Source organism: Bubalus bubalis, chromosome 16, assembly GCF_019923935.1.
Source record: "Bubalus bubalis isolate 160015118507 breed Murrah chromosome 16, NDDB_SH_1, whole genome shotgun sequence".
NCBI classification, from domain to species: domain Eukaryota; kingdom Metazoa; phylum Chordata; class Mammalia; order Artiodactyla; family Bovidae; genus Bubalus; species Bubalus bubalis.
In genome coordinates, this window is record NC_059172.1 from 75,096,209 (window position 1) to 75,122,053 (window position 25,845).

Here is a 25,845-nt window from a genome sequence, read left to right on the forward strand (position 1 = left end):
GCCGGCGCGAGGCGCAGGAACTCAGCGGAGGGGCCCCGCGCGCTCGGCCGCGGCCGCGCTGGAATCTCTGACTGAAATTCGCGCAGGTTGCGGGGCGGGGTCCGGAGTTGGGCCGCGAGGGAAATAGCGGCTAGCGAATGAGACGCTGAGACCCAGAGAAATCCCTTCCAGGGGCGAGGGGACCTGCTCGCCAGGGGACGCGCCGACTGAAGCCAGCGGCAGGAGACGCGGGCGGCGGCGGCGCGGGGGGCGGGGCGGGAGCGGGCCGCGCGGGGCCGCACAGCCAGTCAGAGGCGCGGCACGCGAGCCGCGCGGACGCATTGGCCGCGACGCCCGGGCCCCGGACGCGCCCGCCGGGGGAGGCGCCGCTCCGGCCCCCCGATTTAACCAACTACAGAGACGGGGAGCGTGTCGGCCAGGAGGCGGCCGCCGAAGTGCCGTGGGAGCGTCGCGCGGGAAGGATGCGTTACCTGCGTCCCCTCCTCAGGGAGCGGCCGGGCAAGCTGGAGGATTCTCTGTGAAGGACTCGAAACTCCGCAGTTGGTCTCCTGCCACAGGCTGGGGTGCACCTGAGCCTGGGCTCTTGTCTGAGCTGTGCCGACGGGCAGGAGGATGGTAGACGGGAATTGAGAGGCGCGGAGGAAGGACGGGGAAGCCTGGCGTCTCCTTGGTAAGTGGCTGACATTCCTTCGCCGGTGACTGCTTTCTGCGATTGTGCACTTGGCTTCCCAGGCGCTGACAGTTTGTGACACGCTCGCTTCTGCAAAGCCATCCTTTCTTGCCGTGTTGCCAGAATTTTTAAACTGTCACATAAAGCTGCTTTTCCCCCCGCCCGCCCCCCAACCTTCTTCTTCTTTGAAATCAAACATGCTCTTTTTCTCTGCTGGGGGTTGTAGGTCAGAAAAGTTGAGGCAATGCTAAGCATAATGTATTTGTGTACCTCGTAATGTCATTCAGAATGCGAGTAAACAGTTCCTACAACTGAACTGGAAGGTGACAGATGTCAGGAGAGGGTAGGAAATTGTCTGCAAGAGAAACTAAATGTTCAGAAAATAGGCTGTCGTTCTCAGGTACTGAATGTGTGTCTTCTGACTTAGCAGTGTGTTTGTGAGAATAGAGCCTAGATCACTGGACATCTGGCAGTGCGATAACTTGTTAAAATTCAGTAGAGATGCTCTATAAGTGGAGTTCTACAAAGTTCAAGAGACTGAACAAACAAGTATCTTGCATTATGCTAAGGTGTTTTCTCAGTGTTGTGTAGGAAGGTGATAGAATTTTTTTAAATGAATATAAAAATATGCTCAGACATATACTCAAAACTCCTGAGTTTTTTATTGAAAAAATTGGAGAGAACATTAATTTGCATATATATGAACATAATATACAGTAAGTTAAGAATAACACAACCTCAAATTTTTTCAGTTTTTTAATTAACCTTATTTTGAAAATAAAAGTATTCACTAAATGTTTGAGAATTATTTTATTTTTAAATTTCATAACCTCTGTCATGAAAACTATAATCAATGTGGTAATTAAAGCACAGGTTTGGAAGAAAAAGAAAACCTTTTAACTGTGAATTGCCTCAACCTGTGTTCAGTTCGTCTGCTTTTTCTGTTAATTTAAAAGATAAAGTCATTTAAAGATGGCATTCTTCTATTTTAATTCTCTATTTTCACTGGAAATATGATGAAAGAAATAGATGTTCATTAGAATACTAGCGTTGAGAACTGCACACAAATAGTGGGTCAAATTTTAAAATCAATAGAGGTATTTTTGTGTACTGTTGAACTATAACAAGACTGCAGAAATAACTTAGGACTATCACAGCAAGCTTAAAGAGTTCATCATGATTAATATTGAGACCCTAAACATAAAAGAACTGGTAATGATTAGGTCATTATTTTTTTTCAAAGTGACTGTAATGCTTTTTAAGCCACTCACAAATGTTTCTTTGCATATTTTTGTACTTCGTATTCAGATTATTATAAGCTTTCTGAGGAGTAGTATATTGAATCTCATACTTGACAGGTATATGTTCCTTTGATTTAAGTGGAAAAAACAATATGACTATGTAACAATACATCACATGAAACAAATGAATACAAAGTAGAAGGTGTTACTAAGACCATCTAAGTTAGTAAAGAAAACAAAGCCCAAAATTCAGTTACAAAAGGAAAGGAGATATAAAAAATAGAATTTGAAAAGTAACTGGAGTGTGGTGAAATGGTATTAAAGTGTATTTGAAAATAGAAAATCAATAAAATGTTTGTTACAATGTAAGTGCCAATGTTTTGTGCAAGGATTGGTGGCATTTTTCTTATTTAAAATATCTGAAAGCTAAAAAATGAGGAAAAGCAATTCATTTTTAAGTTCTCTTTGATTCCATACACAGCTGTATAGATAGTTTGAGTTCTCAAAGTTTAGAAAAAAGAACATTACCCCAATAGATTAACTGAATGCCAGATTTTGCTTGTAAATTGTGAGGCACAAGCATAGGAGGATGCATTTGAAAATAGATCTGAGAAGCTACAGTTGTGTGATTTTTAGATGAATTCCTAAAATACCTTAGTGTTTCCCAAAGTGAGTAATACTTCAAATATTAGGTGGTCTGAAATCTTTGGTTAGTTAGGAAGAAAAGCTAAAATCACACCTTGAATGTAGACATATGCTATGTTTATTTGAACAATAATTAAAACTAGTTTCTTGTGAATGTTTAATCTTATGTGTCCAGTTAAATGACACTAATAAAAATGAACCAAGTCTGGTTAATATGTAATTCTTTATATATCTTTTTTATTTAACAGTTTAGGAAATGTTCACCACCTGGGAAGAGGTTGGAGTGTGGTTTAATATCAAAACTGACTTAGTGATCAGGACCAGAGGGTGTCAGTAAAGGGTAGAGGGCTCTCCAGATGGAGAAAGTAAGAGCATGTGGTGCTAGTCAAGTCATTTTGGAAGTCTGTCCTTTAGCTCCAACAGAAAGGTATACTTTTATGGAATTTAAAAAAAAAAAAAAAAAAAAAGGATGAAAACTTGTCTGGATGACTGTTCTAGGTTAAAGTTGTTTTAACTATATTTAAGTTCCTTTGGTTAAGACGAAGTTTTATAGAGGAACTTACTGTTCTGTAACCATTAAAAACTAATTTAGGAATTTGATGAGACTAAGATACTTAAAATATAGTGAGATGCCAGTTCCATCCTTGAACACCTATTTTGCTTATCTGTAGTCCTTGAATTGCCTCTCTTTTTAAATATGGGTAAAACAGTTTTTTAACTAAGAGGTTGGAAATGTATTTGTCTTAATTTAAGTAGACTTGTATATTTATATTATTTGATATCTCAAAATTCCAACTTCAGGACCTCGGATTTATTCATCTATTACTTATTTCTGAAGATACAAACATAAAGTGGGAGAGGTTTATTTCTGACAAGATATTTTAGATTAGTGTTACAAGGTTGTGTTTATATGCCGCATAAACTTCTTAGTACTTTATAGCAGGAAAGAGGCTGGTCGGAAGCTCAAAGCGGTGGGATCTTTGCGAGGTCTGTTTTCTGAGCATTTGTGATCAATAACTCTACATCAGAGACTGGTGCATTTTAAAAAGTAATGAAGTATACAAAAACTCAGTAACACTTAAGATTTAGGGTTAATGACTATCATTAACAATGTCTCATATCTCTACTCAGACCCTTTCAAATAATTGCTGTTTTATATTTTTTAATATTCAAAGTATAATGTTAGAAAGGTTCTGAAAAATGGAATGTTATCAGTTAATATTCCTCTTAGATATTTTTACAGTTTTTTAAGTTAATTGTTTTCATGAAAATGAATAAAACAAATTTGGTAGTATTGCACTGACGTAGATATGGGGAATTTTTAAATGGCTTTATTATATATTTGCTTTTTAGAAAGATATTAAATTCTTTTATTAGTCAGTTGTTGGTTAAATTAAAATTATATCCTATGAACTTGATTTAAGGCTACATATTTAACTTCATTTGATTTTTACTTATTATAAATCTGTGTATATGGTAAATGTTGAACATTTTCATCCTTATCAACCTCTTAAGTGAAACAGTCTTTAATTTCATATTCCAGAGTATTGCATATTGTATTTTTGATTTACAGACTTCTTAACTTTAAATGTTTCAGTGGAATCATCAGCTCATAAGGCTTACTGAAACTGAAAATGTTAGTTGCTCAGTCATGTCCGACACTTTGAGACCCCATGAGCTGTAGTCTGCCATGTTCCTCTGTGCATGGGATTTCCCAGGCAAGAATATTGGAGCTGGTCAAAAAATGGAAGCTCTTCTCTTCTTTAGTACAGGGAAGTGGAACTTTAGAAATAGTCCTTAATGTAATTCTGAAAAATAATCAAAATTCTGTTCTTTTTGGGTAATAGAAAAAAAGAAATGAATCCACCATTTCTTAATCTAATATAAAACAGTATGGTGTGAGCAACTTTAGAAAGTTTAGTCATGTTGTTTTACCATGTGTTTCTTGACCTGGAGTTTCTTGTGATCACTGTCATTTCTAAATAGTTCCAAAAATGTTTTATTGGATGGATTTGACAACACAGGTACAAAACTTATTTTTATTCCGGTCTTCTCAGTGGTCACTGATTAACTTGCTTCCCTTTGGATACTACTTTTTATTTTTAACAAGTGGACTTCTCTTAAAGATCTTAGTAGGACTTGCACATTTTCTCTTATTCCACTCATAGTTCCAAGTATTTCTTATACTCACTTGTATAGACCAAAAAAGTTAAAATCTTGAAAGAAAACAACATATTAACATATTGTACTAATGTATGTGTCCCACAGGCATACCTTTACAGTTTGTATCTTTACTGAAATATGAACCTGCCTATGGTTAAAATGACTAATTTGAAGGTTATCCAAAATTTAAGAAACTATAGATCAGGCAAGGAAGAACTAGAAAGTATTTCATTCATCTGAGTAATCAAAAACTCTTGTTTGTGACTATTGACTGGAAAAGTGTAATTATATGAATAAACATTTTATGATGGGGAATAAGAATCTGCTTGCTCATTATCATCCTTATAGCTGTTAAATGCTCAAAAAGGAGATCATCTCATTTTCTGTTATGATCCAGTAAAGTAACTATAGCATATGGAGTTCAGGAAGAGAAATTTTGCTGATCACTTAGGTGATAAAAGGTAGATTGAAAGTCTCTTTCTCTTGATAGTCATAATATTGGCAGAAATATTCATCATGAGGCTAAAAAATTTAAGGGCTTCTTATTGAGAGAGATTTCATAATATGGTAATTATAGTTATAATGTCTAGAGTCAAAAATACATTTTTAATGTGTTTTCACAGATATTTCACTAGTTGCAATATTTTGTGTTTAGTCGGTAAGTAGCAGAGAAACGGTATATTTATTTGTTGAAAAATTTACTTTTGAGTGTATGAGGTTTCATCTTTATTTTCTCAGATATTTAATTTCATATTTATAAGTATTAAAGAACAAAATTTTCTGAAACTAAACCAAAGGTAACAAAGAGTTTAATTTTAAACTTACTAGGTTTCCGATTTCATTTCTCTTTATATAAGAACTGACTTTTAAATAATACAATATTTGATAAGTTACTCTTATACTTTCAGAATAATAAGAAATTCCTGGTGATTAAGATGACTATTACTTGGAAAATACAGATTGGAGTGGAAATATAAAAAAGAAATATAGTTTTCTAGAAATACATTTTTATTTATTGGCATTTATAATCATTAATGTAAAATTGTTTCCTGGGCATCTAAATAATGTTAAGTGCCCCTCCCCAATATTTCTGAAATCTTAGAAAAATGTTGTATTTAATCTTAATTAGATTTTGGCTTTGTCTTATTTTTTTATTTTGAAACTTATCTCTTTATATTCTTTTCTAAAAGATATAAACAAGGTTAATCTAGTCTCTTATGTTCAAAAATTAATAAAACTATGTTAGTGATGATTGGAGAAGGCAATGGCACCCCACTCCAGTACTCTTGCCTGGAAAATCCCATGGATGGAGGAGCCTGGTGGGCTGCAGTCCATGGGGTTGCTAAGAGTCGGACACGACTGAGCGACTTCACTTTCACTTCTCACTTTCATGCATTGGAGAAGGAAATGGCAGCCCACTCCAGTGTTCTTGCCTGGAGAATCCCAGGGACGGGGAAGCCTGGTGGGCTACTGTCTATGGGGTCGCACAGAGTTGGACACGACTGAAGCGACTCAGCAACAGCGGCAGCAGCAGTGATGATTAATTTTGTCAGTTTTGAGTATATATAATGATACATTTATAAGTTACCTCTTTTGTAATAGAATTGATACTTCATAATCTGACACTCTTCCTGTTTCACTGCCATTATTCAAATGGCAGTGTGTGGAGCTACTGATGGAGAGTTCTTAAGGCTAAAATAAGCATCTCAGTAAATATAAGCACACATCTCATGAGTTATCGATAATGAATAATGAGAACATTTAGAAAAAGGTGACAAAATAATACCACTTAGTGTTGATTCTTTGTCCACCTGATGTGAAGAGCCAACTCATTGGAAAAGATCCTGATACAGGGAAAGATTGAAGGCAAAAGGACAAGGGGGAGGCAGAGGATGAGATGATTTGATAGTATCACCAACTCATTGGACATGAATTTGAGCAAACTCTGGGAGACAGGGAAGGACAGGGAATCATGTTGTGGAAGTGACTTAGCAGCAGCAGCAGTCCATGGGGTCACAAAGAGTTGAGTATGACTTAGCAACTGAAGAACAACAATAAAAGTCTTGGGAGGAGGCTTAAAGAGCTAGTATTTTATTTAACATAAAGAGTAAAGAGATGAAGTTATATGTTTAGCATTACATTTGATGCAAAAAATGGGAGGTCTCTTTAATATATAAATCAGAGATTTTTATAGTTTATACCTTTGTTTTTTTGCTGTGAAAATCTTATTTTGATTTCTACTCAAATTAAAACTAAGATATATGTAATATTCTTTTGCCATTGATTATCTGTAAAACTAATGTTTTACAGTTTTTAAGACTAGAAAATTAAAAATCCAGTTATATTAACTCAGAGAAAATAGCTATGCCCATATTCTTTTAACCAAAGGCTGAATTGAATGTCTAGACAATTAAATTGCTAGCTGTGAACTTTTTCACAATGAACTTAGTGTGCACTCAACAGCTGAATCAAATGGAGAAGATTTTTGACATTTGAGTTAAGAAACCTGGGAACCCAAGGAGGAAAATAATTGTAGTTGTTTTTTTCTGCAGTATATTTAGAAAGAATTTTCCATTTCTTTTGTTAATATTTTTTCTCTGTATTGGCAATTGTTTTCTTCAGTAATTCATGTTTAGAGATACACTAAATGAAATAGAAAATCAATGAAAAATGTGAGGAGAGAATATTCCTGTGACTTGACAAGTTTGGGTAAAATTTAAATTATGGGCTCCCTTAGGACAGTAACAATTTTAGCATTTAATAAAATGCAAAACAGAAAGTGAAATAAAAGTTTTTTTTAGAAATAGGCAGTATTTTTCAATTTAAATATCAACTTTTATATAAATTCTAGTTTTACTGTTACAGTAATAAAGGAATTAAACAGAGCAATTTTGAGCCTATAATAGTATTTAGTTATCATTGTGTCTGAATCAAAGTTCCTCTGTGCTTAATTTTAAAAACATGATGTAAATTATTTTAGAATGAATATATGCTAAAATTTTTCTTCTGTAGAGCTGAACATGCTAAACTGTAAAATTGGCACAGTGCAACTCAGTGGAAAGGCAGTTATATATTGCTGGGTTCCTGCTATAATAATAGTTTTACAGATGTCTTCTCTCAAACGTTTGTTTGTCTAATTAAGACAATAATTGTTTTGTGTGTCCATGTGGGGTGACTTCATATTTAAGACTCTCTTTTTCTTTAAATACTGAGTATTTGAAGGCAATAAAATACATTTACAAAGATGAGGTAAAAGATTGGTTGAAATGATTGATGGCTGATCTGAGATTTGTTCTACTCTATGCATACAACCAAACATTGCAAATAACTCTAGTAGAAAATATAAAATATATTCTCAAACTTCAAAGTATAAATGATCCTTAATATTCTTTGAATTTTTACTTTCTTTAGATATTTACTCACCTACAACCTAACTGTGAAATTTTCGGAGAACAACAACCTTAATATGTAATATTGAGATTTAAGTTAAATGATCCAGAATTAATTTTATGAAAATTTACTATTATAAGTATGTTTGAAAACTTATGACTACTTATGTTTGTTTTTCATTCCTTAATGTGGTCTTGGTGGTTTATACTTCAGTGATTAAAATTAAATAAAAGTAGTTCTTTTCACATTCAAATTAATTTTTACATTATTTCCTCACTCAAATGGTCCCTGGTGGGCAGTTGTTGTCAAGTTAGAATGTAAAGGGAAATAAGTAGCTCATGGGCTGGTAGAGGAAATAAGCACATAGGGTGAATACAATTAAGTGTGAAATGTGCATTTAAGAGTTATGTACAGCCAAGATACAAATTTTCAGTATTTCTCCTTTTGGAGATGGCTGTTTACTCCTACTGCGACTTTCCGGCATACACTGTTTCATGCTAGCGTTGGTTCTCTAATTGCTGCCTTTACTTCCTAGTGCCTAAGTTATTCTGAAGTACCTTTGGTTTCAAGATTCACCTAACCACTTTAAATGAATGTTGTATTTTTCTACATCTCATTATAGTGCTAACTTTAGTATCTTAAAACCATCTAGTCTCTAATGATATAGACGGATTTGTGGTGAATGTGGCTTAGATGCTGTGAAAAAAATGCAGTTCTTTTATGTTGTTATAAATAAGCTTGATTTCCTTCAGTTATTAAGTATGGAATATTTATGGTACTTGTGTTGGCAATAGTCATTTTGCAGGGGTGGATTAACTGTGAGGCTGTGAAGCTTTGCTTACACAGTCCCTACTATATAGTAATAGTAATAGTAGTAACAGAAGCAGGTGGTAAATGTTATTTTGATAATTATATACTATATCTAATATAAAGAGGCAGTATGAATTAGGGGGTTTTGTGTTTGAATTTTAGGATTCAGTCTTGGCTTTACAATTTATTAGCTGTGTAATTTTAGAAAAGTAACTTAACCTTTATTTATATGCAACATCAGAATAGTAAAATGTCATGCAGTTGTGATAATATAAAAGAAAAAGATTGACTTTTCAGTGACAAAAAAATGACATGTTAGAAACATCAAAAGCATAAACCTGGGAAGAAATTTTGATTTTATGCCAGTCCCTTCTAACATATAAGCTGTAAATTATCTGTCTACCAAAATATTCTGTCCTTGTGTGAGGCACAATGCTGTTTTACCTGTGGACAGTGACACTGACATGTGTAGACCAAAATCCTTTAAAGGTTATTCTGTGTGTCTTCTTTTTCATTTGAATAATTTACTTCAGTAGACATTTCTTTAAAAAAAATTAGTATTTATGGTACCACTACCTTTGGAGATCTGAAGGAAGTGAAAGTTTTGATCCCTGACAGTAGAGACATGGAAAATAATCAGTCAGAACACAGTAAGAAACTTAAGAAAATGTACAAGTAAACGTAATTATTGAGCTATTGCTCACACATTTCTCACTACCTTGGAGGAACAGAAATTGTCATTGTGGGGATGGATTTAACTGACTTCCCAGGTAAAACAAGAAACACTGGGACTTGAAGGAAGTTTCAGTTAGGGATTGTCAATGTCTTTTTCAGTTGGTGAGAAGAAAGGCAGAAATGATGTGGATATTTAGAAGGAAGTAGAAAGATTACTTAATGTAAAGACAACTCTTTGTAATGCAAAATGTTAATATATGCCAAATGAAGAAATGTAAAGGATTCCAGGAGACAATTGCAGAATTGGAATTTTGTTCAAAAGCAAGATGTAAACAGTTCATTTTAAGATTAGATGGTATTTAAGATGAAGTTCAGCCCCAGTTTTTCAGCTTGTTGTTAGTTGGTCAGGTCACTTCCTCAGTTTATTAATACTTACTTTCTCAAGCAAAAAAGTTAAAATCAGTGAAATAAAAGGACTTTTTCTCTTCACGTTTTGATCAGCTGTGATTCAGAGGCTGTGTGTGATGTGAAGTTTTGATGAAGAGGAAAATTGAAACAGAACTGTAGTTGTGGACAGCTGAGTTTAGGATAGAGTCCACCAAACAGAGATAATATGAAAAGGGATCATGTTCCTGGCATATGGGGAGGCCATGGAAAGAATATGGACTTGTTACACCCATGCTTTGTCCTGGCTCAGCAGCTTCTGTTGGTTTCCCTGAACAAAACAATAACTTTTTTGAGCTTTCAGTTCTTTTCCTGTTGAAGGATGATGTTAACTACTAACAAGTTTTCTTTTTTTTTTTTTTCTTTTTAAGGAAGGCAATGAGACTGTAGATTCAGAAGGCAAAATCACATTCTTCACATGTATAGATCTAGTTGCTTATAAAAATCTCATTTTATGCTTAGGTTCAAGAAATACTTAAAGGCAGAAAAATCTTTTGAGTTTTGTATAAATATACATGGGTACAATCATTCTAGTTTTCCAAATATGAGGAAAACCACTTAATTTGTAGGCATAGCCTTGTAAATTTGCTCATAGGTGCTTTCTTTTCATTTTGTTAATTTTACTTGGACATATTTAAAGAGATGATTTTGTTCTTAATTGTCTTTTTATTTGCTTAAAAACGTAGTTGTTGTCAAAAAATAAGTCTTTAATGTCCCTTTACAAAATTATTTAGAACATAGGATCTATTTTGGTAGGAAGGGGAGATGTTTCATATATTGTTTCTGAATCTCATGTGACATAAAATGGTATAAAGTATATTCATTTGAAAATAAGTTCCTTCAAATTTTATTACATTCTTGTTAATTAAAAAAATTATGAGAGTGGCTTATGCTGTAATCATTAAACGATAATTTACTGCTAATTCATTAAAGCAAATATGTATGTGTATCTTTTAAACTGTGAATTGTCATTTAATTGCAAAATGAAATCTTTTTATTTTTATTAACATTTTACAGGTGTATTTTTATAACATAATATTTGGTATATTGCTTTTATTGGCTGCTATGACAAGAAGTTATTATCAGCATATTTATGATAAGTGTGCTACTTTAAATATGTATATGTTTTGTATCTGTACAATTAATCCAACAACTTCCTCCAGTATATACAGATCATTTTGTTATTGCAGAAGATTTGACACATTATTTACAAAATGGAAGAAATTAATTAAAAAAATAGTGTCTTTCAAAAAGGTGTGGTCAAGCTATACTGTGTCTGGAGATACTGGCCAGAGAGGGAAAATGAAAGGTGGAGAAAGCTGCAAAGCAGACAGGAGAGGGAGCTGATAGAAAGCAATTTTACGCTGTTCAATAAGGATGTGATTAAGTAAGTATTCATATCTTGAGATACTTTTCAAAATGCCTGGAGCTGATATTTCACCTGAAATGAAAGTGTCTTTTCATCTTTTTCTGCATGTAGTTTTCTTATAAGATAATAGGCTTTAGGTATAAATGTATGGTTGATTTTCCAAGATTGAATATACAAATGCCATCTGTTAAAATATATTGTCTAGTTGTTCTGATAAATACTAATTTAGAATAAAGAAATTATTCAGTGTTCTCATTCTGATTCTTATTTTCCCTGTTTAGATATTCTTCATGATCAGGTGTCTCCTGCATATTACAACTTTAATAGATGCTTAAAAGTTAAGACAACTATCTTGATTTATTTTCAAGTTAACTACTTTTTCCAAATGTTAATCTTTACTTAGTTAGTGTTTGCCTTTAGTCAGTGTTTAGATAAATGGTCTATCTGAGATCAATTTCTTTTTTATTTGAAGAAATTACTCTATAATTAGGTTCTTTTATCCTTTTTATTTCAAACACAGTAAGGTAATTCAGGTTTTCTCAAGAGGAAAAAGGAAAATGCAAATTAAAATAGATATATCTTATTAATTTTTCCCCAGGTAAAAATAATAGAAACATTATATTAAGGATTAATTTAGAAAACCATTGTTTTGTAGAGGAATTACTTTCCAGTAACAAAAAGGTGCTTATATTTTTATCTAGCCTTTCATTGATAAAAAGTGGAGTGCTGTCTGACAATTATTTTAAATATGATCCTGAGACACTTTATGTTTGAGTACAAGTGATTTGCTCCATTGGGTGCGTGATCAACCTGGCCACTGCAGAATAAAGCAGCTCTCACAACTCAGAATGTAGAGAATGAATACTGTTGTCATCTTTTATTTCCTAACATCATTGAATTGACAGTGAACAGTATAAAAAGAATATAATCAAAGCCCTGAAATGTCTCTAGCTCCTCTAGAAAGTAGCCATCCTCATTAGGACTTTGTATCTACATCCTTTACGAAGCTGTTACAGTATGTCTTTTTTTTTTTTCCTTAAAATAATTTTGGTTGTGTGCATTACAATTCAAAAAGGTATACAGTTTTTGAACAGTTTAAACTACTCCATAATAAAGATATATCATAGTTTATATAAATAATTATTGACTTGAAATTCTTTGTCAACTTATTTTATTAGCAAATATGAATGAATATGAAATGAAAATTCTTATATACGCATTTTTATACAAGTGTGGGTAGATCTAGAAGTAGAGTTGCTAGGTCAGTGAGAACATGCATTTAGAATATCGGTTTTACTGCCAAATTGCCTTCCACAGGGATGTTTCCAATTAGTACTCCCACCAACACTGTATTAGAATGTCTGCCTCTCCATATTGTAGCAGTACAGTGTATACCAAACTTCTCAATCTATACCCGGTGGAATAGATAAAAAGTATCTTGTTTTTGATTTAATTTATGCCTAATATTTTGAACATTTTATATATTTAATAAAACATTTCTTAAGCTCTTCTTTTTGCTCTTCCTCAGTTTAAGTCTATTAAATTGATCTTATTCCCTTTACATATTAACTGAAACCAAGAAACACATAGCAGCAAGAAGTCAATTAAAAATGATTTGAGGCATTGCCAAATTTTTGAAAAAAAAATAAAATGCACATCTGTGAAAAGTCAGAGATGTTTTGTAAATAACATTGTTTTTCCTTTCCTGTGCTGTGTGTAAAAGATTCAGTGGCATTAAAATGAGGAGGAGAGAGTTCTATTTGGGTAGACTGGGAAAGGCTTCAAACATAGGAATTTTTCTCGACAAATATGCCCTCTCATTTTCAAACTAGTCTTCCAAATTTTATTTACCCAGCACTAGTTTAGGGCATCTTTCACTAGAGTAACATCTCCAGATTGCTTTATCTCTCTGTATTCTCCCATGTATCAATCTTTCTCATGGAACAATCTTTCAGTAATCTTTCAAATCTTTCAAGTCTTCTCATGCCATTTTCTTGCTTTGAAAGTTCTAATGGCTCCGACTGTTTGAAGAACACACTTCAGATTCTGCAGCATGCCAAGGAGTTCTATAACCGTCCTTTAGAAACCCTTTCAAGGCTCCTCTGCAACGACACCAATGAACACATTGTGGATTGAGCCACAACCTACATCAAAACCTGTCATTACATTTACCATCTCTATACTTTTCCTGACATTATACTTCTGCCCCAAATGATGCTTCCAGATATCTCCATGCAAAAACTACTTTTCCTACCTGGAAATAATAAGCTGCTTTAAAGATAGGAACATATTTTGATCTTTTTTTGGAACTACTTTGTATAACATCAACAAGTGAAATATTTGTTTGATTATATTAGCCCTTTGTCCTAACATAATTCACTGTAAATAACAAGGCTTTGAAGATTCCAGTATTGAGAAATGCTGCATAAGAAGCAAATTACCTTTAGTATAGTATAACACAGAATGATCTCTCAGCAAGTGTTCTTTACTATGACTCTGTGTAAGTTTGTGTTTGAAACTGGACCTGATAAAGTCAGTAAAACTCATTATTTGTCCAAGTTATCTTTTCCTAATTATAATAAAGAAACCAAGCTTGTATATCCTTGAGAAATTTGTGTTGAAGGTTTTTAACCATTTTTAACATTTTTATTTCAGTTTCAAAATCCATTGAGTTTATGAATTTTGTTGTATCTGCATTTCTCATTATAGAACATGTAACATTATGTGTTATAAAAATATGGGCAGTAGACCAATATTACTTTTGCACTCCTGAAACATGGGCACATGTTTTTCATTTTATACATCATTTATAAATCAGTTTCACAAAGTTGAAGCTTCTTAGCACAATGAAATCAAGAAGGATATATACTATTTTATACTTTATTGTAAGATACTACATAGGTAAAGTTTATAATGAAAAATGATATATCATGTTTGAATTTCACCATTGAATGAGATCTCAAGTAGCAATGAGTAAAATGTCCTGTATAAACTTATTTCTTCCTACCATATAATTCTATTCCAATTCAACAAATTAGCAATCTGCTAACATGTGGTGTATGTCTATTAGATATCAAAGTTATCATAATAATAAAAAATTAGCTGAAAAAGCATTTTCTACATCTTTTAATATAATTAAATTTTTGTCATAGATATATTTTGGGTTCTATTTTTTTTTTTATTTTGTATTTTTTAGCTGCACTGGGTCTTTTTGCTGTGCACAGGCTTTCTCTACTTGAGCCAGCAGGGACTACTCTTTGTTGTGGTAAGCAGGGACCACTCTTCATTGTGGTGTGTGGACTTCTCATTGTGGTGGCTTCTCTTGTTGCTGAGCGTGGACTCTAGGTGTGCAGGCTCAAAATTTGGGGCACACAGACTCAGTAGCTGCAGCTTCCAGGCTCTAGAGCACTGGCTCAATACTTGTGGCACACAGGCCTAGTTGCTCTGTGGCATATGGGACCTTCCTGGACTGGGGAGCGAGCTTAGATTCCCTTCATTGGCGGGCAGATTCTTAACCACTGGACACCAGAGAAGTTGGGGTCTATTTTAAATAAAACATAATTATCTTATTCTAAAAAATAATGTTTTCCCCATTCTGGTGTATATTTTCAGTTCAGTTGCTCAGTCATGTCTGACTCTTTGCAACCCTGTGAACTACAGCACGCCAGGTCTCCCTGTCCATCACCAACTCCTGGAATTTACTCAGACTCCTGTCCAATGACTCGGTGATGCCTTCCAACCATCTCATCCTCTGTCGTCCCCTTCTCCTCCTGCCTTCAATTTTTCCCAGCATCAGGGTCTTTTCACATGAGTTGGCTCTTAGCATCAGGTGGCCACAGTAGTGGAGTTTCAGCTTCAACATCAGTCCTTCCAATGAATATTCAGGACTGATTTGCTTTAGGATGGACTGGTTGGATCTCCTTGCAGTCCAAGGGACTTCTCCAACATCACAGTTCAAAAGCATCAGTTCTTCGGTGCTCAGCTTTCTTTATAGTCCAACTCTCACCTCCATACATGAGTACTGGAAAAACAGCCTTGACTAGACGGACCTTTGTTGGCAAAGTCATGTCTCTGCTCTTTAATATGCTGTCTAGGTTGGTCATAACTTGTCTTCCAAGGAGTAAGTTACTTTTAATTTTATGGCTGCAGTCACCATCTTTTTGATAACAATTAAAAATTGAATCCATAAACTTGATGTCATAAGGTCATAGAAACATCAGGAATACAAAAATAGTAAGTGCATTTTAGGAGAAAAAAGAACAGGAAACTACTAGAGAGGATTTTGATCCCAACAAGCCTAAAAGTATTTCTCAGTTTTTCAGATCATTGACACTATATAAGTCTTGGGGTGTTGTTAACTCCTTTATCTCCTGCTCTTCTTTCTTCTTTATCATATTATTCCATTCTTTGAACCCATTCCCTCTGAACAAGAGCTGTGTGTCATCAACAGGAAATACTGTGTAAGGATCTATATTATTTTTTCCATCACTAGACAAATACAGGAAAGCTAAGCTGCTGTTCGTTGTTTCTCTCTGCCTCAATAGAAAACACTAAAAGTAAAAACCAAATAGAAGACCAAGACTCCTTTCTGAGATCAGGGAAGAAATGAGTTTGCAAGTGCAAATACAAAGACACTAGCTGGAGTCACAAACATTTCAGTGTGCACAGTTAAAATTAACTTATCATTTCTGTGATTTTACTGAATAGTAGGCAGTTGGTTAATAAGGGAAAAGACGAATGAGTGTGTATACTTCCTGCTTGCTGAGCACTGACTCCAAAAGCAGAAAAGAAAACAATTGTATTAGCTTCTGTGGTCCTAGTGCTGAGAAATAGATGGCCTGGGGGAATCAGGCCTATCAAACATTAAAAAGGAATGTTCTTTGGCATTCCTGAATGTCTATGAAAGAAATTCAGAGTTTTTTTTTTTACATTAAAAATGGTGTAGGATGTCAGTATCAAAAAGAAAATCCCTCAAATAAGTTGAATATACCTATGTTAATTTGTTTTTTAATTTTAGACTTAGAATTTTTTAAGGTGAAAGAGGGGTTAGGAATTTATTTTTCATTTGGGCACAGAATCAATTTGATAAGAACAATTCTGCAGCAGATCTTTACTACCAGCAGGGGGATAAGATTTGGACAGTTGGACTATGGTTAACAAGGTGCCAATTACTGCAAAAAAAGCAAGAGATGATTAATTATGACTCAGATATATGTAAATTTTGAAAAAAAAAAGAAAATTTAATGAATAGAACCCAAACCATTTTTCTAATATTTAAATATATTGTTTTTTTATTCCAAATACTATGAAAAGTCTCAAAGGTCGAAGACATTACTTAAATTATTAGTCTTGGAAAAAAGAAATTCCTGTAGCAAAGGTTTATCATAAAAATGATTATATACATTAAACACATTATATATGAATATAATGTGAATAAATATTGCACCTACCTGATTAATGAGCATAATACATATGTTTGGTAATATTTGATTCCCTTATTCTTAGGCTTTATATTTACCAGTTTTTTTTTTTAATTTTATTTTATTTTAAACTTTACATAACTGTATTAGTTTTGCCAAATATCAAAATGAATCCGCCACAGTATTTACCAGTTAACTATGTTACTTTACATATAATTTAAATGTAAAAACCTGAAATTATAAAAATTCAAAGAAAAGACCAAAGAAAAATAAAAGAAATATTAAGAGCTCATGCAAAAATAAAAGTAAAAATTGAGTACACTTCAATTCATCCTGTGTTTATTTGCTGTTTACTATGTTGAAGGCGAGTTGACATGTAGATGGAGGAAACTCATTTTTATATATTAGCAATGTATCAAGTTTACTCTGAACTTTTTATTCATAAATCAGAACCTCACAATATCCATTATATAAATGGTTTTGCTGATGCATGTATAGAGATATTGTGTATGCTTTCAACATCTTTTATGTTCAGTTCAGTTCAGTCATGTCCAACTCTTTGTGACCCCATGAATCACAGCATACCAGGCCTCCCTGTCCATCACCAACTCCTGGAGTTCACTCAAACTCATGTCCATCGAGTCGGTGATGCCATCCAGCCATCTCATCCTCTGTCGTCCCCTTCTTCTCCTGCCCCCAATCCCTCCCAGCATCAGATTCTTTTTCAATGAGTCAGCTCTTCACATGAGGTAGCCAAAGTATTTGAGTTTCAGCTTTAGCGTCAGTCCTTCCAATGAACACCCAGGACTGATGTTTTTCAGAATGGACTAGTTGATCTCCTTGCAGTCCAAGGGACTCTCAAGAGTCTTCTCCAGCACCACAGTTCAAAAGCATGAATTCTTCGCTGCTCAGCTTTCTTCCCAGTCCAACTCTCACATCCATACATGACCACTGGAATTTGCAAAGTAATGTCTCTGCTTTTTAATATGCTATCTAGGTTGGTCATAACTTTTCTTCCAAGAAGTAACTGTCTTTTAATTTCATGGCTGTAATCACCATCTGCAGTGATTTTGGAGCCCCCAAAAATAAAGTCTGACACTGTTTCCCCATCTATTTCCCATGAAGTGATGGGACCAGATGCCATGATCTTAGTTTTCTGAATGTTGAGCTTTAAGCCAACTTCTTCACTCTCCTCTTTTACTTTTTTTCTGCCATAAGGGTGGTATCATCTGCATATCTGAGATTATTGATATCTTTCTCGGCAATCTTGATTCCAGCTTGTGTTTCTTCCAGCCCAGTGTTTCTCATGATGTACTCTGCAGAAGTAAAAACTGTCATAAATATCAAGTATTTACCACTAACATTTTTCTGCTAGCCATAATCTTAGGGCTCAATGTAAAATTAAAAAACAAAACCGCAAAATTTAAGTAATGCACTTTTGAAGTATTAGTATTAATGATAGTAATAAAAGCAATTTATGAGATATAAACAAAAGGTATATGGGCTTCCCTGGTTGGTGCAGCAGGTAAAAAATCCGCCTGTAATGCCAGAGACCTGGGTTCTATCCCTGGTTTGGGAAGATCCCCTGGAGAAGGAAATGGCCACCTACTCCACTATTTTTGCCTGGAGAATTCCATGGACCGAGGAGCCTGGCAGGCCACAGTCCATGGTGTTGCAAAGAGTTATTAGACACTACTGAGCAACTAAGCGCAGCACAAACAAAAACTTTATAGATAAAGAAATGTGACTTTGTTTTAAACTGAAATGGTATCCTTGAATCTAGAAATCTCTGTTTCTCATTTATTCAATGAGAACACAAAACTAGTAAGACAGGCTGTGATGGCCTTGAATTTTCAGAATATGGCCTTAACTTTGGTAGAGTAGATATTTACCCTTACAAACCATCTCTGTGAATGTTTTTATTATTTCAAAACTTATCTGAAAATTTTACCTTTTCAACACTTTTGTTTCCACATCTGCTTTTATTCAGTCATTTTATTTTTCCTTCTGTTGGGTCTCCAGCTCTCAGGTTTTTGCCCACTCTTTAGTATCTTCAGTTTCTCCTTTTCTCTGGCTTAAAGAAAGTGAAGTCACTCAGTCGTGTCCAACTCTTTGTGACCCCATGGATTGTAGCCCCCCAGGCTCCTCTGTCCATCGAATTTTTCAGGCAAGAGTACTGGAGTGGGTTGCCATTTCCTTCTCCAGTGCATCTTCCCGAGGCAGAGATCAAACCTTGGTCTCCCGCATTATAGGCAGATGCTTTACTGTCTGAGCCACTATGGACGCTGCATACATTCACTGACTTGCTTTTGTCCTAAAAGAATAGAAGCTGATCCAGTACAGGGAGGGAGGAGGGAGGAGGGTTCAGGATGGGGAACACGAGTATACCTGTGGCGGATTCATGTTGATACATGGCAAAACCAATACCATATTGTAAAGTTAAAAAAAATAAAAAAATAAATTAAAAAAATAATTCAAAGAGAAAAATAAAAGCAAGACACTTTCTTGTCCTGCTTTTGCTTGAGCTAATACCTATGTGTATTTTCACACTTCCCTTCTCCAGACTCATTTGTTGGCATACTTTACCTCTCTTCTTGTTAATTCAGTGAAGATCAATTTACTGAAGTCCCTATTCCCATCACCAAAGACTTAAGACCTTTGCCAAATGCTTACTGAAGGCATACACAAATCCTACCATGTCGTATAATTTCAATACACTTGCGCTCATTTCCCATGCTAGAAGGTTATGCTCAAATTCCTTCAATCTGGGCTTCAGCAGTACATGAAACGAGAACTTCCAGATGTACAAGTTGTATTTAGAAGAAGCAGAGGAACCAGATATCACATGGCGAACATTCGTTGTATCATAGAGAAAGCAAGGGAATTCCAGAAAAAAATATCTACTGCTTGATTGAGTACACTAAAGCCTTTGCTTGGGTGGATCACAACAAACTGTGGAAACTTCTTCAAGAGATGGAAAACCCTTTCCTGTCTCTTGAGAAACCTGTATGTGGTCAAGAAGCTACAGTTAGAACCAGACAAGGAACAATGGACTGATTCCAAATTGGGAAAGGAGTACATCAAGGCTGTATAGTGTCACCCTGCCTATTTAACTTATATGCAAAGTACATCATGCAAACTGCCAGGCTGGATGAATCACAATCTGGAATCGAGATTTCTGGGAGAAATATCAACAACCTCAGAAGAGGATTAGATGGTTAATTAACATTACCAACTGACATGAATTTGAGCAAACTCCAGGAGACAGTGTAGGACAGGGAAGCCTGGTATGCTGCAGTCCATGTGATTGCAAGGAATCAGGCATGATTTAGTGACAGACCAACGACTCTCATGAAATGTATTTTTAGATAGTCATAGAATTTGTTGTTTAAATTAGTTGGAGTATAAATAGCATGCTATCATAAATAATAGCCCTTAAAATTTGAGTTTTTAGCACATGTGGAAATAACTTGGTGATAGTTATGGGTAATATACAAAGTGCTATTTATTACATGATTAAGGGCCATAATTTAATTTCAATGTCCAAATCAGTAATACTTATTTGAGTTTTGTAAAGTAACAAATTCTAATCTATTAGCTAATCTGTTATAGCTAGCGCTACTAGCTATGGTGGTAGTCTGATTTTGTAATGATGGTTTCAGGGAGAAAATACAAATAGCTCATGGTATATAGAGCTGTTTGTTGGTATATATGCCAACATGTTTCCCTCCTCACTGTCTTTCTGCATTGTATTCCTTGGGCCTGAAATATTCCTTCTTCTTTCTTTACCTAAATACTTCCTACTGTTTAGATCTAGAGTATTACTTCATCAGAAAGGCAAACCATCTGTCTGATAATTTTCTATTTCAGTAAAATTTGTTCCCATTATAATATTTATCAAATTATGTGATTATATGAAACTTAGTTACTCAGTTGTATCCAACTCTTTGTGACCCCACAGACTGTAGCCCACTGGGCTTCTCTGTCCATGGAATTCTTCAGGCAAGAATAGTGGAGTGAGTAGCCATTCCCTTCTCCAGGAGATATTTGAGACTCAGATCGAACCCAAGTATTATGCATTGCAGGTAGATTCTTTACCATCTGAACTAGGGAAACCCAGGATTATTTTATAAATAACACTTCTATTTTTGAAAATCTGTGAGTTCAAATTTTATTTTATAGATTTTTCAAATTGTGCATTGCCTGTAATATTTTGTGCACTTGATAATACTTATTAAATGAATGAACAGGTGAAGGAACACAAGGACAGTCTGGAATAGCTCTTTAATGCACAGTTCCAATAGCTGAGGAATTAGCATTTCCATTGATCTCCTTAGTGCACTGCCACAACTTCAGGGGACTGTGATTCCTTCTCTAACATTTACAATTTAATTTAAATTTCTCCAGATCTACATAGCTTTATTTGTTTTCAGCCCCCAAACCATTTCAACCATACAGCTTACATTCTTCAGTAGAGTTATCTCCTTGGACACTAAATTAATTTGACTAAAACCTTTCCTATCCTTGATTAGAAAATGGAGAAAATAGCTTAGGAAAGGAGATGTAGGAGGGGGGATATGTTTTCTAACAATGTTTGCAAAACTCATTTGCTAGAATGTTGCTAAATATTAGAGGAATAAAATCATAGTGCCATAGGAATTAACTTCTAAATTTCATTATTTTGTCTGAGTATTTAGAAGTTGCACTATTGAAAATCAGGTGTGTTATACTTTAAAGAATAGTAAAAAAGTATAATAATGCCTTATAATTAAGAAATGGTCATTGATGTACGTGAAAATAGAGATATCTTAGAAAGTGGCTAAAAATTGCTGATATTTAATTCTGTAGTGTCTTTAACCTAAAAAAGCTAAATTTTCTATATAATGTTGACTGAATCTTAATAATTTCCTAATATTAAATATTATTCACTTTCACATTTTTCTCCTCATACCATTTTTCTTATGATAAAATTAAAACAATATAGTTTTAAAACAGAAATGATACTAGAATTTCAGTTACACAGTATTAACTAAAAATCTGAATGTTTAGAGATAGATTTCTGTATGATATTGATTCTGAATGCCACCCAAAGTGAGTTGTCCTCTTTATTGTTTTTATGATTATATGAATTCTGTGGATGTTCTGATGATAAATGAGATAATATTAGAGAGTTGTTTTAATGTCTGTAAGTATAGTCTAAGTATAGGTATTCAATAAACAACATGAAGTAAGTTTCTATTGTTCTGTGCCCTCTCTTAAAGCATTAATTATGTTCATATTCACTGTAGAGAGAAAAGAAAAGTCTTTCTTATACCAAGTAGGTGAAGAATATGAAGTAACAGTCGAATACTGTTATATGATATATATATATATATATATATATATATGTTATATGAAATAAATATATGAAACCAGGCCCTTCCCTAATATTTGAGAGTCAGGGACAAGAATATTTATTGGTTCACATACCATGTGTAAATACTTAAAAGTTTTAAGCTAAGCTAATGAACTTCTGCTCTTCAGTTTGATAAATATCTCTTTATATAATTCCTGAGAAATCAGTTGTGAATTTACAATTTTTTGTTCTAAACATTGGTAAATATATAATTTTTTATTTTTTAAATGTTGTAAGTCTTTATTATTGACTTTTGTATTTGTAATCATTACATATGTTTTCGACATTTCATTTTTCTGCTCCATTGTATTCCATTTACACGAATGACTTAATAAAATTGATTTGGATTAGTAGACAGGAGAATTTTTAAAGTTTCTAAAGGTTAAAGTTTATTCATATATCTGTAATAAATATAAAATCATCCACTTCAACATTTATTAACTTATCTCTGTTGAAAAATAGAATATTATCATTTAAACATTGCAGTAATTACCTGTTTTTAAATGATTAACCAAAACAAAAAGTATATGGATAGAACATTCTTCCCATATGAAATCAAAAAGTAATGGTTTCAATAGTTTATTAAAGACTTACATTTTAATAGCCTTTTCTATTCCAGCACTCTTAACTTGTTCATCCTATGTGAGTGAAATACATGTCTCATAAATTTATCAATATTGAGAAGTGGTAATACATGAGGCTGATCTTATTATTTGATCTTAGAAAAAAGCTAAAAACATGAGTGTGTGTGTATGGTGTGTCTTGCAAAATTAGGGCATTTAGAGTGTAATAATATATAAATTGTAACTGTCATTGTGTACATGAAAAGCAGGTACTTTCGGTTTTTTAAAAGCTCCTAAAACAGGGTATGGGGCTTCCCTTATAGCTCAGTTGGTAGAAAGTCCGCATACGATGAAGGAGACCCTGGTTCGATTCCTGGGTCGGGAAGGTCCACTGGAGAAGGGATAGGTTACCCACTCCAGTATTCTTGGGCTTCCCTTGTGGCTCAGCTGGTAAACAATTGGCCTGCAATGCGGGAGACTTGGGTTTGATCCCTGGCTTTGGAAGATCCCCTGGAAAAAGGAAAGGTTACCCATTCCAGTATTCTGGCCTGGAGAATTCCATGGACTGCATAGTAGTCCATGGGGTCGCAAAGTTGGACACAACTGAGTGATTTTCACTTCACTTCAAAACAGGGTATATATTATAAAATTTTTCCATATTGATCTTATGTTTCCAGTAATTCACCCAGTAAAAGCTAATCAAGAATTTCGACCACCTGAACAATGAAAATGACTTCTTAATAGGATCAACTGTTCCTCTTTTGACTTTGTGAAATTTTACCCTAAATAAAAAAAAAAAAACAACAACAACAACGAAATCTTAGGTAACAGCAACACACATCATGGCACAAGCTATTTCCATAACTCATACATAAATTAAACAAGTGTTCTGTTGTTCCTATTACACACTTTGCAACTTTCAGATATATTTTCATACAGTTATTTTCATACTTCCCTTGTGGCTCAGCTGGTAAAAGAATCCGCCTGCAATGCAGGAGACTTGGGGTCAATCCCTGGGTTGGGAAGATCCCCTGGAGAAGGAAGGGGCTACCCACTCCAGTATTGTGACTGGAGAATTCCATGGACCTTATAGTCCATGGGGTCGCAAAGAGTTGGACACAACTGAGTACTTTTCATTTTCATCTTACATAGTTGTGAAAATTTATTTGTACTTGTTAAAAAATATAGCTTATGAGATTTTCACATAATTTGTGAAGTTAAATGTATATAACATGTTTTAAAAATGTGTTTTGAAAGTTAATTCTTTTTCCATGCCTTTTTATAAAAAAAAATCAGGTATATTTCATTTTTACAAAAGATAATTGAAAACAAAGCAAGCTGTTTGACAGACATATACAACTGTAAAGCTTATAATAACATAATACCACCCTTTTTAAATTTTTTTGGAATAACTTTCCCTTTTCCTTATGTTTTGCCCAGTAGGTTTCACAGTCAGTGCACAAACTAAGTCTTAAAATGATAGTAAATCAGACTACTGATGTCAGTTTACAGATAAAATTGAAGGTGACCCAACACATTAAATCAATGGAGTGACTTTAATATCTGCTCTAAAAAGTTTGAGGTACTGCTATACAGCCTAGGGCAGAGCAAGGCTATCTCAGTCCAGAGGTGATGTCATGAATTGTACTCCTTTTATTTATATGATGTTAGAATATCAGTTATTTTTTAAAAGAATATTGACAATTTTACAATTAATATCAAAATGCTTCATTATATCCAGTTTTTCTCTATTTTCAGGAATTACTCTGTTTAAAGGACCACAGAATAAAAATCTTACTTATCCAGTATCTTTATTTAAATATTTTCATATTATTAGTTATGAAATAATTACTGTATAGGAGGCATATCCAAGTTGGTTGTTCTTAATGTTTATACTATTTGTGTTTAATTGGCTTCTACATTCTAGTGCATCACGTGAAGCTTTCAGTTTTTTGACTCTTTAGAGACTACACTGTCTTGCAGGCTTAGTTTAGCAAAGCCAGATTCTTATTAATAGCTGGTATACCAAAATGTTTTTATTATTAAGAAAAGCAATTCAAGAGGAATTTACCTGTCTTAAATAAGTATTACCACTGTGCCATTAGTTACGTTCTAAGTCAGGAGGACCCCCTGGAGGAAGGCAAAGCAACCTACTCCAGTATCCTTGCCTGGAGAATCCCATGGACAGAGGAGCCTGGAGGGTTATGGTCCATAGGGTCACAAAGCGTCAGACATGACTAAAGTGACTTAGCACGTATGCAGTCTACATCTTAGGCAAAGGTTGTTTCTGTTCTGAAATTCACCAAACGTGGTTCATCCTTACTTTTTCCTTAGTTTGCCTTTCATTGTATAGTTGGACTAAAAACCAATAATAATGCCTTGAAAACACTGTTTATTTTGTGTTAATTCACAAGCAATTTTAATTTTACTGTGGCTCTGCTCTTGTCTCAAAAAAGGGATACCTCTTCCCTTGCTGAAAGAGATTTCAGAAACATAGTAATAGCTATGGCTGCTCTATCTAGTCAAAAAGTAGTCATGCTGGAGCCAAGTCACCCAAGTATTTTCCTCCTTTGTAATGATCTTAATTACAATACTTAGTAAATTGAAGGTGGCTTTTGTAGTTGACTTAACCTTAGCAATTGACTTAATTTTGTTTGCACATTCACCTCAGCTAGGTAGAGAAGTAAAACAGAAAAGTAAATGCACAAGATATCAGGTTTTCAGATTCTCTGGCTTTTTTTGAAATATGAGTTAAATGAGCATATCCCTTATACTGATGACAGTACATGGTCACCCTGATTCCTTTAAGGGCCAATTACTCCAGAAGTATATCTAAAATCTATTCATTATTGCAGAATGAAAACCTACATGAAAAACATTAATATTTTTTTCATATGAATAAAGAATGGAAAGTGAGAGAATGGAGACAAATTAATAACAATTTTCTTCAAGTCTCAGTATATATATTTTCACATATTCATGTCTATATAATCCTGTTAGTTCTTTAAATGACAATGATAAAGACTGAAAATTTAATATTTTATATTTTCATTTTGTCAC

At 34.2% G+C, this 25,845-nt stretch overlaps 1 protein-coding gene across 1 annotated transcript in view; it reads left to right on the forward strand.

Annotated features, from left to right (window-relative positions):
• The first annotated feature begins 302 nt into the window (after positions 1-302).
• Positions 303-25,845, forward strand: part of CNTN5 (contactin 5) — a 1,686,091-nt gene continuing 1,660,548 nt past the window's right edge. Inside the window, exon 1 of the mRNA XM_025266987.3 lies at positions 303-670. The gene's annotated coding sequence lies outside the window, so the exon portion shown is untranslated. The remainder of the gene's footprint in view (positions 671-25,845) is intronic.